Source organism: Bactrocera neohumeralis, unplaced genomic scaffold (assembly GCF_024586455.1).
Source record: "Bactrocera neohumeralis isolate Rockhampton unplaced genomic scaffold, APGP_CSIRO_Bneo_wtdbg2-racon-allhic-juicebox.fasta_v2 cluster10, whole genome shotgun sequence".
In the NCBI taxonomy this organism is placed as follows: Eukaryota; Metazoa; Arthropoda; class Insecta; order Diptera; family Tephritidae; genus Bactrocera; species Bactrocera neohumeralis.
In genome coordinates this window covers 3356917-3371807 of record NW_026089623.1, presented here as the reverse complement: position 1 = coordinate 3371807, position 14891 = coordinate 3356917, and the positions used below count along the sequence as shown (strand labels likewise).

The 14891-nt window shown below is 36.7% G+C and overlaps 1 long non-coding RNA gene across 3 annotated transcripts; it reads right to left on the bottom strand.

Annotated features, from left to right (window-relative positions):
- Window positions 1-578: 578 nt before the first annotated feature.
- Window positions 579-8785, bottom strand: LOC126764966 (uncharacterized). 3 transcript variants are annotated; one of them, XR_007668172.1, is made up of 5 exons: window positions 4519-8785; window positions 4194-4460; window positions 994-1217; window positions 822-922; window positions 579-751 (listed from the first exon to the last, which is right to left on the bottom strand). It is a non-coding gene; the product is annotated as an uncharacterized LOC126764966 (long non-coding RNA). The 3 variants fall into 3 exon arrangements; XR_007668174.1 differs by having other exon boundaries at window positions 4420-4460; window positions 4519-8784; XR_007668173.1 differs by lacking the exon at window positions 4194-4460 and having other exon boundaries at window positions 4519-8780.
- Window positions 8786-14891: the final 6106 nt, after the last annotated feature.

Genomic DNA, 14891 nt, shown 5'->3' with positions numbered 1-14891 from the left:
TGAATGTTTCAATAATAAAATAAAAAGTGAAATATTAACAAATCATTTTTTAAAATTATTTGAAATAGATTTTTAGGAACTAGTTAAAAATAACAAAATGGTAACAATACGCTAACCTATGAATTTGTTAGTAGTAACAAATAAAATAAAATATTGATGAAATCGAGTTAACAGATATGTTTGTTTCTGCTAACACTCTACTATGCTTGTACGTTAAAGGTAACAAACTGCCAAACAAAATAATAACACTAACAGAAATTTGGGTGACAAATTCTTTTTTGTTGGTAGAACAGTGACGGTCACGTTACATACTGAAGGGTCGGTAACGCGTGCCAGTTTAATTTCTTTAGAATGAATTTTTTAGGAACGAATCAAAAAAGCTCCTAAAAGTTTTGTATAAATGTGAGTTTTTATCACCTTCTCGTTCACTCATTTTCTGTCGTAATAAAACTTTATACTTCTTTCTCAGACTTGAAAATTTTGGTCAGATCAAATTGCTTTCAGGAAAGAAAGATTTTTTTTACTAAAATGTTTTTATTTATTTCAATAATAATAACATCATATTATAATTTTGTGAGTTTAATAAATTAAAAACTAATTTTGCGTTTTTTTAAATTAAATTAATTTTTCTTTAATATTCTAATCCAAAACTTAATTCATAAAAAAAATTAGATTTTCAAATTAATTCCCATTTCGATGGATTTTCGAATTTGTTTTTCGAAATTTGCCAGTTCACAAGTGATGAAAGAATCTATAAAAAATATAATGAAAAATCAAATTAAAATAAATATTTTAGGTAAATGTGTAAGCATTAAATTTACCATATAATATGTTGAACACCAGTAGACCAGTTACACAAAATGAGGAATTCGTCAGTGTACAGATGTCGCAACACATCACATACGCTCTCTGAACTGCATTTCTAAATTCAAAATATTATGCAAAAATTTAAATATCGTTTATTGAAGAAATTGTATACTATGCATTACTAACCGTTGCTGTGGCAAATTCCTCGCACTTTAGTTTCTCATTCATTTCCAAAGCTGCAGCCGGTGTTATCTATGTACATATGTATGTAGGGTGGAAGTAATTTTAGTTCGCACATTATCGATTTCTTCGCCAGCCAGTCGGCATACTAAATGGTGAATTTTGCGAATTAGAGCCTTCCAATCATGGACAGTATATTGTTGGGCCATTTCTTCCCTTTTATGAATTATCTGAAAAGAGAACAAGTGCAGTTAGAGAATATGTACTTTAAAAATTTTAAACAACAATTACTAAACAATACGTTGTCTTTGTATTGATGAATCTATATATATATACATATATATATATATATATATATATATATATATATATATATATAAATCAATGCCACTTTCTTTGTAATTTCATCACTCATAAACGGCTGAACCGATTTGGCTGATTTTTTTTTGTTGTTTTTGTTATTATTAGGAGAAGGTTCTTATGTAAGAAAAAATTACGAAAGTTGCCGGAAAACCCCTAAAAACAGCCCTTTTCTTTTTCCCATACAAACGTATATATTTTTACGTATACATATGTACATATGTAACGCTAACGCTCGAGAACGGCGGAACCAATCTTCATGAAATCAGAAGTTGTTCGCTGTGGATCTGGAAAGGGTTAGATAAAAAAAAAACCATATACTTTTCATAAGGAAAAGTCGAAAAATTGGAAATTTCCAAAAAGTGACTTTTCATACAATTCTTTTTTGTTTTTCAATATTTTGATTTGTAAATTATTTTAATCGTTCAATTTCGGTCGCCTTCTTTTTTTTCCGGTTATTTAAAAGAATAATTAAAAAAAAAATATTCAGTGAAAACTTTATGTGTGTTTCAAAGGAAGTGATCATATAAGAAATTAGTTTAAAGAAAATGCCGGCACGTCCAAAATCAAACATAGGTCGAAAACTCGGGGCGTGTTGTCACAAAGAGTATCACAAAGTGCAGTGCGACGTCCACGAAATAGATTTGAAGAAGCTCATCATGCAAGAAATCCAGCAAGACCTACGCGAATATGACGTCGTGTTTTCAATCGACTATAATGTACATGGATATACTGGAATGATGGATGTTATATGCCCACATTGTGAAGCGGCTAAATTCTCGGGTGAAACGGCTGGAATGTGTTGCGCTAACGGGAAAGTAAAATTGCCGGAAATTGAACCGCCTCCTGAACCATTACAATTATTAATTTTTGAGACATCACCAGAATCGAAACATTTTTTAAATCATATACAAGAGTACAATTCGTCTTTTCAAATGACTTCTTTCGGCGCTACAAAAATTATAAGAGATCAATGAATTTATGGCGAAAAAGATTCGAATAATTGCCGGAAAACCCCTAAAAAGATCCCTTTTCTTTTTCCCATACAAACGGAACGCCTGAACCAATCTTGATGAAATTTCCAGAGGTTGTTCGCTGTGGATCGAGGAAAGTTTAGAAATAAAAAACCGTATGCTTTTCGTAAGGAAAAGTCGGAAAATTGGACGAATCCAAAAAAATAACTTTTTTTCATAAAAAATTTTTTTTTCAACTTTTTTCCTTTTGTTTTTCAATTGTCAAATTTGTCGTTTGCTTTCTTTATTCCGGCTACTCAAAAAAAAAAATTATTGAAATTTATTCAGTGAAAACGTTATGTGTGTTTCACACAAAGTGCTCAATTACAGATTAAAATTTGTTACGATGCCACGAAGAGGTCGCGTTCGTTTTGGCATCAACATAAGTATGTATATTGACAGCCCATGGCACATGACCGAGTATTCCCAGGATGCGATGACATACGAATGAAATTATGGATCGCGGGCAATCAGCAAACGATCGTCACGATGTCAGAGGACAACTTTTCAAACAACAGTTGGGATGTTTTGTAAACTTTATCTTAAAGCAACGTATATGTGGTGCAGTTAGATGCTGGATGTACTCTGTTGAGTGGCAAAAGAGAGGTTTGCCGCACGCAAATATTCTTCTTTGGATGGTGGATGGTGGTTACACCAAATCAATTTGATGAAATCATTTCTGCGGAAATTTCTGATCCAGAGATAGAAGCAGAATTATACGAAGTGATGAAAACCAATATGGTTCATGGACCTTGCGAACCTTACAATCCCACTTTGGTTTGTATGTCTGACAATAAATGCACGAAACACTACTCATGTGCTTTTCTTTCGGAAACGGAAATGGGAAATGATGGATATTCACTGTATCGGCGTCGCTCACCAGACGACAATGGCAGAACATTCAGCATTCAATTTAGAAGAGTGAATATCGAAGTTGACAACACATCTACAGTACTATATTCACCACTATTGTCTAATTCACATTCAAAACTCATATCAATGTTGAGTATTGCAGTTTGTTGAAATCGATCAAATGCGTTTGCAAGTCCGTCCCCGAAAGAAATAACAAATGGGCCGCTACGTGTACTGCAATGAAGTGTTAAGTAAGATATTTACTTTTGCAATTCATGAACGTTTTCCGACTGTTGTGCGTCTCGCAGTTAATTAGAAGAATGGCCAAAGAGTGTATTTCCACCCAGAGAATATATTGGAAAACCAACTAAATTAACATTGACGGGTTTTTTCTCAACTTTCGTCAGTGATCCGAGAACATTGCTCATTCGAAAATGCCTTGATATTATACGTGGAATGCATCGTCGAAGTAATAGTTACGTAGAAAGCAAGGCAAAAAAGTAGATGAACATTATGTTCTCAACACATTAAGACGAGTTTTCACAATCCACCCGAAAAGCCCACGATTGCTTCTAACTTCGGTTGCTATTGATTAATGTACGCGGTTCAACTTTATTTGAGTCATTGCATACTGTGAATGGTGCGATGTGTGCAAGTTTTGGAGAAGTAAGCCAGCAATTACACTTGCTGGAACATGTTAATCACTGGAATGAAAACGAAGTTCGCACACTTTTCGCGATAAACATTTCGACATATCAGCCTTCAAAATCCACAATCTGCACTATATAATACAAGGGGGGCAGAATGCTTGATTCTAAAAGTTCTTTTGAGTTCTAACGATTTGCCATTTCAGTTCAAACGTATTCCGTTTCCAGTGAAAATTGCATTTGAGATGACAATCAACAGGACACAAGGATAGTCGCATAGTGTGTGGCATAAATTTGGAAATGCTATGTTTTTCACACGGTCAGATATACATACGTGGCGTTCTCACGAGTTGGTAAACCATCTTTTCTGTACACCGGAACAGAAACCAAAAAATGTTATTTATCAAAAAATGAAATGATAAATATAACTTTCTTTCCATTTCAAAGCACATAATTTCACGCAGGACATCGGCTGAGGAGTTAGCTAGTATTTATATACTTTTATGCACATAAACTTATACTTTCTTTCATTTAGATGTCCATCTTCTTTTTCATATTACCAACTCCTGAAGTCGATTCTTCTAGTCGGACGTCAATTGTTCTACAATAACAAATGCGTAAAAATAAATTGAAAACACAAACGACATTTTTACATCTACCTTTTACGGGATTTGAAGAAGTTTTTGGGCATTCCTCCAAATAAATTTCATCGAATAGCGCTGGTGAATCCATCTGATTGAGAAATAAAAATTTGGCAGTATCAAAATTCTTTTTAAATAATTTAACATGATAAAATAAATTAATAATAATTACTTATGATAGTAAATAATACTAATTTGAGAATTCATAAAATAGATGATTAAAAATGGTAATAAGGTTAAGCTTGCCGTTATTTGAAATAGAAAAATATTTATAAACATATCGTCTCTTTGTATTTTAAGGTGTGAATCTAATTTTAAATTTTCCCGCTGAGAATATTTCAAAATTTATTTTCCCAGGTTGGCACAACTGTCAGCCACTATTTTGTCAATTTTTATTGCTATGTGTCATTTAGTTTGTTTACGGCGTCATTAGGAACAAGTCAACCTTTTTGTGAGATGCGATTTTTTTCGGTTCGTCTCATTTTTGTCGCGCCATTCCGATGATTGTTGTCTTGTTTGCATGTCGTACTCGAAAACCCATGTCTCGTCACCAGTTATGATGCGCTCGATGAACGTTGGATCGGTATTTACGCGTTCAAGCATGTCTTCAGCCACCTTACCGCGATTCACTTTTTGAAGAAAATTCAGATATTTTGGCACCAATCGCGCTGCGACTTTTCGCATACCCAAACCATCAACCAAAATATGACGAGTGGTCTCATGAGATATGCCCATTATTTGGGCTATCTCTCGCAAACTATAATGACGATTTTCGAGCACCATTTCCTTTATTTTGTCGACGTTTTATTCAGTTCAAGAGGTCGACAGCCGTCCTGAACGTTGCAAATCGCTTTTTCTCGCCCTTCTTTGAACGATTTCTACCAATCGTAAACTTAAGTTTTCGACATGGTTGAATTATCAGATGTTTTTTTTCAACATTTCAAGAAACACAAAATTTCACTCAAACTCTTTGTTCAATATTTTTATCCATAGTAAAAATGCAACGCACACAAAAGGTTGACTTGTTCCTAATAACGCCGTAAACAAACTAAATGACACATAGCAATAAAAATTGACGGAATAGTGGCTGACAGTTGTGCCAACCTGGAAAAAATTTTTTTTTGAAATATTCTCAGCGGGAAACATTAAAATGAGAATTTCCGGGTGCTTATTTGACAGAATGTATTTTTCAAACAAATAGCTATACCAGATAACGATTCCAATGGTTCTTAAAAGTAGTTTTCAACACCCAATAAACAATGTGCCGATACTATATCGCGATACCAGATTAGTCTGTCACGTCTGTTACTTTGTGGGGCCTAATTTTGGACTAAAACAATAGGAGTCTTTTTATTTATTTAAATTCTACTTCGTTTTTTATTAATTTTGGGTATTTGTATGTGATTTTCAAACTTATAGTAAGTGGAAAAGTTATGTAGAGGAGTATATTGAATAGTACAGTCAGCTCCGAATATATTTTAAAACAAATCAACGAATTCTTCCAAGATTTGGTGGCAACATTGGGTTCAGTGATATAAGACATTTTGCATGATAGTAGCCTGGTAGTAATGGTCCTCACCAATAGAATCCTTTAGGGCTAATATACCTACATATATATAGGTAGGTAGGTAGAAGTGCAGCCCTATCGGGCTCAATTAGCACTTGATGTGCCATTTTGATACACTATTCGTAGAACCTCCTGTATCTGCTATTATGTTTCACCTTCTCTCTCAAACCTCCTCGGATTCATTGAGGAAAGCTCCTGCCTTTGCCAACTCGTCTGCTTTTTCGTTACCGAAAATGTTCCTGTGGCCGGGAACCCAGATCAAGTTTAGTTGGAGCTTGTCTTTTATTGAGCTTGGTGCTCTATTGCAGTTGTGAACTTTTTTTTTTATTTAACCATACCATTATTTATTGAATCTCCCTTGCTTAGGAGCCTAACAATAAGTTTTCGAATCTTAAACTACTCACTTAATTTACACCCTACATGGGTCACTATTATTATTATTATTTTTTTTTTTTTTTTTGTTTTTTGTTTTAAACTGGGCCTAAGATATATTACGTCTGGGCTGGTAGGTCGTTTCTACGTAATCTTGAGCTCTTGTTCACACGCAATAATGATCTTGGTAGTTGGTTTGGGTGAATGTAGTTTCAATGCATATTTCGCGCTTCGGTGTTCTATTTCAGTTCGTACGTCTGGAATTTTTAAGTCGCGTTGGATGTTCTCATTTCGGATATACCACGGTACCACGATGATTATACGAAGAATTTTTCATTCCATACGATGAAGAATTTCGATGTTGCTGCTACTCGCGTTGCCCCACAGCTCACACCCATAGGTCCAGATTGGTTTTAAAACTGTGTTGTATATTATGACTTTATACTCCAGACTCAGGGCTGAGCGAGAGTTAATAAGCCAGTGCAAAGAAGCTGCCTTTAACTTAAGGTAAGTCCTTTTAGCCTCTATGTGGTTTCGCCAAGTGAGTCGCCTATCCAGATAGACCCCTATGTAAGTAACATGATTGCTTTGTGGTATTTATACGTTATTCAGTGTCAAAGGCGAACAGCTTCTTTTGTTAAGGGTAAATGTAACGTGCTTACATTTTTGCTCGTTAACCTTTATCCTCTAGTTTGCGAGCCAGTTGGCTACAGCTTCAATATGATTTCCTAGGAGCGCATTTGCATGAATTGGGCACTTGGAACGGCTGATTATTGCAGTGTCATCGGCAAAAGTAGACATAGTCAAGCGGTCGTTTACCGGGATATCTGAAGTGTATAAGACATATAACATTGGGCAAAGAACACTGCCTTGTGGTACACCAGCTTCAATCGTTTGGGCTTCAGATGTAGTGGTGTTACATCGAACTACAAAATTTCGATCATAAAGATAGGACTTAAACAGTTCGTGGGTGTTTTGCGGGAGAAGCGTTTTTATTTTATACATAAGACCATCTAACCATACTCGATCAAAAGCCTGCGCGACATCAAGAAATATTGCAGAGCAATATTCCCGTTTTTCAAAAGCTGTTCGAATTTCAGATGTGATCCTATGTACTTGCTCGATCGTTCCATGCTTTTCCCTGAAGCCAAATTGGTGAGATGGTATTATGTTGTGGGTTTGAAGATGTGGCTTAATTCGGAGCATAAGAAGTCTTTCAAATAATTTCGACATGTAGGATAACAAGCTGATGGGCCTATAGGAGGATGGCGGGCATTTTGTCCTTTTCAGGCTTAGGTATCATCACTATAGTTGACTTTTTCCATTGTTGAGGAAAGTTAAGGTGACTTTAAAAGTTTTAAATAAAAATAGCTGCAAAAGTACACGCATGGTCTAGAGTACTATCTAATGTAATTGATCTAACGAGGGAGTGTTGAGGCCGTGGTAAGCCTTGAAAATCCTACAAAGAAAGGTCATTCAAAAGTGGATCATTGCACACATTGAATAGAACATTATTAATATGTTTCGAAAATACAGTAGCAACAGGTTCTAAAGGCAGCTCATAGTTTCCTTTTACGTAGCATAAGCTCCACGATTTCCTAACCAAACTAGAAACATATAGAGCGTTACTCTGGTACTTTCTCTGCTTCGAATCTGACCAAAAAATGTTCTAAGCTTTTCTGACATAGTCGTCTCGTCTTTAGGAGCGGAAAACCTCAGCGTGACAAAAATCGCCACAATCGTCTAAAACTGTTTATGTTTAACACCCACCCCTTTACAAAACTAAAATTATTGGTTGCGTTGTTTTCTAAATCATCTACGACCCGAATAGTTTATAAATATATAAACTTTAACTGTTCTGGGAAACTCACAAACACTTTTTTAGTGGATACAACAGCCTCAATGAAACTGCTATTCAAAATATCAAATAATTTATTAAAAAACGAAATGAATTCCGCGGTATTAATAAAGATCCTACTATTCGAGCTTAAGGGTCCCGAGCTATATAGGAACGACATACCTGAAACGACCGTATTACTCAATACTTGAGACGCGAATTCAATCTTAATTTTTTGGAATAAATATGAGCATCGGTTAATTTATGCGCACACCGATAACTCGACTTAGAGTCGTGTAGGATCAGGAAGAGTTTTTCCCAACCGCGTTAGTTCAACGAAACAACAATGACTTATTTGAGAATTTGGGCTATGTACTTAAATTGAAAGAAGAACGAGGAAATCCAACTTGTCGCCTTGGTGGTCCGCCGTAGACTCCATTATTTAATGTAAAAAATGTAATTAGGTACAATGATTAGACTTATGCTAATATTTTCGATGGATGTCCATATGCTTGCACATGCGAAAGAGTCACACAAAAGGAGTGACAAAAACTCTCGTTGTTATGTTGTTGCGAACATATGTAGACATGCATATGTGTGTATATACAAATGAGTTATGTGGGAGCATTATGCAGGTACAATTTATAATACCTTGGTTTGCTGTTTGTATTTACAATTGAGTCTGTGCTCTTATATTATATATGAGTAACTAAAAATAACTTAATAACTAATAGGGTGTAACGTTAGGTGACCCAACATCCCGGCCCCGTTGAAAGGACTTTCAAACAGGTAAAACTGCAATCTTGTGGATTGGGCGACGAATTATACCCTTTGAGGTTCGCACATCAACCACCCTGACTCGTGCATCCTTTCCTGGGATAGCATCTATGACACGACCAATTAGCCATCGTTGCGGTGGTACATTGTCCTCATGGATAAGAACCATTGCATTTTTACCAACATTTCCATGGTCAGTGTTCCACTTTGTTCTCGCTTGCAGATCGCTTATATAGTCGTGTGACCAACGTTTCCAAAATATTAGTTTGACGGCAGTTATTTGATTCCATCTGTTGACTTGATTGACGTTGTCAGCTACTGCTCGCTCCGGAAGACTCTTTAGCGCACTACCAGTTAAGAAGTGACCTGGAGTCAAAGCTTCGTAGTCGCTGGGATCAGACGAAAGTGGTGATAGAGGCCGAGAATTTAGAACTGCTTCTATTTCTACTAAAGCTGTAGTGAGTTCCTCGTATGTTAACTTGGTATTCATAACGCTACGATTCAAATGCCCTTTGGCTGATTTAACTGCGGCTTCCCAAATGCCACCAAAATGAGGTGCCCTAGGAGGGATAAAATGAAAATTGATAAATTGATTAGCGCAATAATTTGTGATGACATCTTTGGTTTCCTTCTTGAAAAGAAAGGCTTTCAGTTCTGAAAGTTTGCTGTAAGCTCCGACGAAATTAGTTGCATTATCAGAATAAATATCTGATGGAAGACCTCTTCTTCCAATCATTCGTTTGAGTGATGCCAAAAATGCATCCGTAGACAAGTCAGAAACGACTTCGATGTGGACAGCCTTTGTCGCGAAGCAAACAAATATGGCAATATAAGCTTTATAGGGAATTTTGCCCCTGATGCGAAGATAGATGTTGACAGGTCCACAGAAATCGACGCCGCAACGAGAGAATGGGCGTGTGGGTGTTAATCGCTCAACAGGAAGATTACCCATCATATGTTGAAGCAATTTCGGTTTGTAGCGCACACAATGAATACATGATCGGACAATACGTCTAGTGAGATCACGAGCGTTGACGATCCAGAATTGTAAACGAATTAAAGTCACCAGCGCTTTAGGTCCGGCATGGTAGTTTTTAATATGTAGATATCGAACATATCGCATAACAAATCCACATTTACTTGGTAGCAAAATAGGATGTTTCTGGCTTTCTGGAAGATTGGCCAGTTCAAGTCTACCTCCAACCTTCAGTAGTTCAAATTCTTGAGTTGTTTCCAAGAACGGATTCAAATTTCGTAGTATACCATTTGTCATTTTATTTCGCTGCAACAATCGAATGTCTGTAGCGTAATGCTGTTGTTGAACGTTCCAAACAATGCATAGCAAGGCGCGATGTAGTTCATTAGGAGTAAGTGGTCCATCCACCATTTTCGTGTTATCTTTTTTAAGTCTGGTGTAAAAACGTAGCATCCATGAGACAACCCGCACTTCTCGAGTATGAGTACTGTACCTGTTAAGCGCTTCAAGAAGATAATTATTGTTTACGATTATGTTAAATACTGATTTACGCATTTCTGCATTAACAATTTCCATGTCAACATCATTACTTTTTCCATTAGGCCATTTTCTTTCATCTTCGTATAGGAACTCAGGACCATTAAACCAAATTGAAGTTGTGAGTTCTAATGGTGTGCTTCCTCTGGAAACAATGTCTGCTGGATTGCTTTTCGTTGGCACATGTCTCCAACAAGCATCCACAGTCAAATCCTGAATCTCCGATACTCTATTCCCAACAAAGGTTGAAAGTGTACTCGAGTGCATTTGAAGCCAGTGAAGAACAATTTGCGAATCTGTCCAAAGAAACGTATCGAAAGTGTAATTAGAAAATGTAGACTTAATTTTTGCAAAAAGTCGAGCAAGTAGTTGTGCACCGCAAAGTTCCAATTTTGGGAGTGACTGTCGTTTAGTTGGTGCCACTCGTGATTTTGCTGTAAACAGGCGAACGCTAACATTACCAACATTGTCAACTATGCGTGTATATATTCCGCAGCCGTAAGCACGTATCGAAGAATCACAAAATCCATGTATTTGTAAAGACTTCATGTTAGCAGATAAACAATACCTTGGAATTCTAACAGAAGGTAAATCCGAGAGATTGTTGACAAAAGTTTGCCATGCCGATGCGATGTTTTGTGGGACCGATTCATCCCATTCAATTTTCAGCAACCACAGTTCCTGAAGTAGAATTTTAGCGGTAACGATTACTGGTGCTAGTAGTCCTAGCGGATCAAAGAGCGATGAGGCGATGGATAGAATTGTCCTTTTAGTGATGGTTCCATTTATTGGCTGCTTTGGTAGAAATTAAAACATAAAATTATCTTTAATTTGATCCCATTTAAGGCCAAGAGCACTGGTGACAGAAGTATCAAGATTTAAATACTTGTCAGTGTGTTCGACTCTGAAACTTTGGTGGTTGGAATGCCATTTTGACAGCTCAAATCCACCTAGTTTTAGCAACTCTGCTACCTCATGTTTTATCCTTGATAGCTCCGCAAGTGAGTCAGCTCCACACAGCAGATCGTCGACATAGAATGATGATTTGACGACATCTGACCCAACGACAAATTGCGACTCATACTGATCCGCGAGGTAGTGTAGACTACGCACAGCAAGATAGGGTGCAGCTCCCATTCCGTAGGTGACAGTTTTGAGTTGAAATGTCTGAATATTCCTATGAGGCGAACTCCTCCACAAAATGTATTGGAACCTTCGATGTTCCTCATTGATTAGTATCTGCCTATACATTTTAACGATGTCTGCAGTAAGAGCGAATCGATGTAAACGAAAACGAAGCAAGGTAATTACAAGTTCGCTTTGAATTGTAGGTCCAACCATTTGAATGTCATTTATCGATTTTTGCGTAGTTGTTCGACAAGATGCATCAAATACAACTCTCAATTTCGTTGTAGTGCTGTTTGGTTTCAAAACGCAGTGATGAGGGATATAGTAGTGAGGTTCCTCCAATTTTGGATTGGATAGTGCTTCCATGTGGCCTAGACTCTCATATTCATCCATGAAGGCTACGTATTCTTTCTTGAGCATAGGGGACTGTTGCAATCGGCGTTCTAGCGCATTAAATCGTCGCAAAGCTGTGTTATAAGATTCATCCAAGCAAGAAGGGTCATCTTTGAACGGTATGTTCACTATGATCCTACCGTTAGGACTTCGAGAAACGGTGTCGTTATATAATCTTTCACAGCTGTGCTGTTCAAGTGTCCACACGTTCGGCTTTGTTGTAATTTCTTCAATTTGCCACAATTTTTCCAACTTTAAATCTATGGACTCCTCACAAGCAAACAAGCATTTAGCATTAAGCGCGTTAGTGCTTGCTCGATAGCGTCCCGAAACGACCCATCCTAATAACGTTTTCTGCAAAATCGGAAGATTATTACCAAGTTTAATTTGTCCTACAGAAAGTAAACTAAAGAAGCTCTCTGTCCCCAAGAGTAAATCAATTTTCCTCGATTTATTAAATTGATGATCAGCAAGTATAATATTTGGAGGGATATGCCAAGTAGATGTATCTATCTCCGGTTCTGGATGATAGGCGATGTGCGACGTAATGCAAAAATCGAGAGGTAACTGCAAGCTTGTTGCTTGCGACTTAATATTTGTGGAAGTTTTATACTTGATATTGGTAGAGGACTTACCAATACTTTCAATCTCTATGTTGTGTTTGCTACGTGGAAGCATCAGTTTTTGTGAAAATTCTTCAGTTATGAAATTAACTTGTGAACAAGAATCCAGCAAAGCACGGCCAAGATGATAGCTTCCGGAAACGTCGCGAACTAGAACCTCTGCTGTGGCGAGGATGATGTTGTCAAACGATGACGAATTGTTCATGTGTGTATGAACAGCGGATGTCGAAGTAGAATTTGACGAATCTGGCGAATTTCTACGATGTAACAAGGTATGGTGTTGACGATTACAAATCTTACACTTATGAGTTGATGCGCAGTTCGATAACTGATGTCCCCTTGATAAGCAGTTAATACAGAGACCCATCTTTTTTGCATGGTCAAAGCGTTGCGACACACTAAGTGCCTTAAAACGGTCGCAGTTGTGTATTTTATGATTGTTGCTGGAACACACCGAAAAACAAGTGCTGGAACAAGAAAACGAATAGCCTTTACGTGAAGGTTTTGCTTTATGCGTGTTGGTAGTGCTTTGGTGTACTAATCCAACGGTGTGAGCGTTATCAATTGAGTCGAGGTATTGGCAATGTCTCTCCAAAATGTGGGTGCAATTTTCCCAGCTCGGCAAAGTTTTAAAGTCCAGAGACTCCTTCCATTTGCGATTGGTTTCTTCATCTGCCTTCTGTAAAACTAAATAAATAAGCATAGCTTGTGAAATTTTTTTTTTCTTTATTAAATTAAATTACACTTTATTTAATTCAATCGAAACTTCTAAGTCAATTTAAAACACTAGCCCCACGTTGGGCGCCAAAAAATGTAGGATCAGGAAGAGTTTTTCCCAACCGCGTTAGTTCAACGAAACAACAATGACTTATTTGAGAATTTGGGCTATGTACTTAAATTGAAAGAAGAACGAGGAAATCCAACTTGTCGCCTTGGTGGTCAGCCGTTGACTCCATTATTTAATGTAAAAAATGTAATTAGGTACAATGATTAGACTTATGCTAATATTTTCGATGGATGTCCATATGCTTGCACATGCGAAAGAGTCACACAAAAGGAGTGACGAACATATGTAGACATGCATATGTGTGTATATACAAATGAGTTATGTGGGAGCATTATGCAGGTACAATTTATAATACCTTGGTTTGCTGTTTGTATTTACAATTGAGTCTGTGCTCTTATATTACATATATATGAGTAACTAAAAATAACTTAATAACTAATAGGGTGTAACGTTAGGTGACCCAACAAGTCGGTTTGATAAAAGTAAACAATATCCTACCGACTTTTGCGAAAAATTTTTAAGAAAACCGTACTTATTTACTTTTTATTAAATGGAAGCTATCATAAAAAATATATTTCCTTGCCATTAACATTAAAAAACGAAAAAATAAACCAATAAGTGGGACCAAGGCTCTCCACCTGTACCTTGTACCTGTCATATCGCCGATATTTATAAAACTACTCCTAAAACAAGCACCTAACTGAGGAGGAACTTTACCACAAACTAATGAAAGAGGGTCTGACTTTTCCCTAAATGAGCTATGCCTTAACTGTTTCCTACCTCTTTCTAATTCTGCGGCCATTTGAACTAACTGGGCCTTTAAACTTCTATTCTCCTGCTCTTTTTCATCCAACTTTATTTTCAAAACCCTATTCTCTTCCCTCAATTTCTTCTTCCTCTCTGTTCCTGCTGTCAGACCCCTACCTGTTTGCGTGGCCTTATCAAAATTAGGGGTTACATCCTCTTCAAAAAATTTAAGTGCCTCTAAAATTCCAACATCATTTTCCCTTTAAATAACTGGAAAAAGCTGCCTCGATGGGCTGTGCGCATTTGAGACAGCTTTTTTAACTTGGGGAGCAAAATCTTCAAAACCCAATAAAATTTTTCTTTTAAATTAGAATTTGAGACGTCAAATGTAGCCTCAACTCTTAAATTTATATTGGGAAACGCCCTCGAACTCAGTCGCTTCTCAAGGCGCATTTTTGCGGAAAAATGTCGCTCACAAGCAAAAATAAAACACCTAAACGGTTGAGCCAACATTTACGCTTATTTAACCCTGCATAACCAATCATATTTTTTATGCGTTATAACCAATGTTAGTCGATTCGACTAATGTACCCTAAAAATCGATTCTATGGAACCGGTTCTTCATTAAATATTATAAAAGATATCAA